This window comes from Octopus bimaculoides, chromosome 4, assembly GCF_001194135.2.
Source record: "Octopus bimaculoides isolate UCB-OBI-ISO-001 chromosome 4, ASM119413v2, whole genome shotgun sequence".
In the NCBI taxonomy this organism is placed as follows: domain Eukaryota; kingdom Metazoa; phylum Mollusca; class Cephalopoda; order Octopoda; family Octopodidae; genus Octopus; species Octopus bimaculoides.
The window spans coordinates 68,595,427-68,597,240 of record NC_068984.1 but is presented as its reverse complement, the minus strand read 5'-3'; positions in this window follow the sequence as shown (position 1 = coordinate 68,597,240).

Below are 1,814 nucleotides of genomic sequence, written 5' to 3'. Positions count from 1 at the left end.
TTTATCGGACTTTCTTCTTACTTCACCACATTTTACTTCATCGACCTCAAAAGGAAAGACGGCTAAGATAACTTTAATGGAATTTGAACTCAGATCGTAAAATGTCGGGACAAGTAAGCGCGCATATTTAATTCCTCCTAACTCTCGAATGATTCTACTAACATTTTAAAAATGATTGTAGGCGATGAGCTGGCAAAATAGTTAGGAAGCCAGGCATAATACTTGGCGGCATTCCGTCTGTCTTTATGTTCTGAGTTCAAATTATGCCGAGGTTGACTTTGCCTTTCATCCTTTTGGGTCGATAAAATAAGTACTACTCGAGCACTGGAGTCGATGTAATCATATTACCTCCTCTTCGAACTTTCTGGCCTTGTATCAAACTTTCGAATCTATATTTTAAAAGTGATTCCTAAATGCATTTGTTAATTAAGAAAAACTTAGTCGAAGATACAGAATTCTTCAACCGCATATGTAGTAGTAGTAGTAGACCGTGAATTAGCTATGTTCTTGGAGACCTGTGTTTAAAGTAATATCAGTCTTCACCCTTATATGTTATTTTTAAATACTGTATACCTTGTATAACTTTTTCTGTTTCACTCTTTCTTTAACATAGTAAGGTGTGCTTTGAGGTACATTTGGCTATTTTCTGCTAACAGGTAGAACAGCCACAGTGAGACTATTTTTTTCGCTCGTTTTTGTTGCCATGTAACCTGATATCAATTCCGATCGAGTAGGCCCAAAATCTCAAGTATTTGAGCTGTGACCATCCAGCTTTTTCAGACATCTAGGACTACATTAACAATCACACATTTTCTGAGGCTTCTTTAAGACAGTGGTGTACACCTCAAGCATTATTTGGATGTAATTTCTTGCAACTCGTGTGGCTAGACTGAGATTCATTATAGTCACTAAAGCTCGTGAGAAGGCCAAGGTTCATAATAGCTGTTTAGTCTCATAACAGTGGCTACAGCTTGAAATAGTTGCTTTTGTAATTATGAAAGATCAAACTTAATTTTGTTAAAACGGATTTTCTAGATAAAAATCTAAGAATAGCTGAATATCGAAGAATAGTAAAAATTAACTTGACTGAATTTTTATATAAGGATTCTATACATGTATTCTATAGCTAATTGACCTATTATTGGTTCAAATTTTGGCGCAAGGTCAGCAATTTCGGGGAACGGATAAGTCGATTACATTGACGCCAGTGTTTAACTGGCTGGTACTTATTTTATTGACCCCGAAAGGATAATAAGCAGAGTCGACCTCGGTGGAATTTGAACACATAACATAAATGCAGACGAAATGTGGTCAAGCATTTTGTCCGGTGTGCTAATGATTCTGCCAGCTCGCCGCCTATATTTGTCCTATTACTGAAGACATGTTAAGGGTGGTCTTCGATTTATTGTCATGAAAGAGTTTGCTGAAAGACAAGTTGCAATACTGGAGCGAAGGCGCACGTGAATATCTAGGAGATTTCTGTGATTGTATTTACAAACATATTTTGCAAGTGGTAATGTGAGGTTATATATTTTAAATGTTTTACAGAACGTTTTAAAGACATTTCTGTTTCCATCGATAATTTCTTTCAATGCAATGATAACGTTGTTGGCACTCCGTCGCTTACGACGTCGAGGGTTCCAGTTGATCCGATCAACGGAACAGCCTGCTCGTGAAATTAACGTGCAAGTGACTGAGCACTCCACAGACACGTGTACCCTTAACGTAGTTCTCAGGGAGATTCAGTGTGACACAGTGTGACAAGGCTGACCCTTTGAATTACAAGCACAACAGAAACAGGAAGTAAGAGTGAG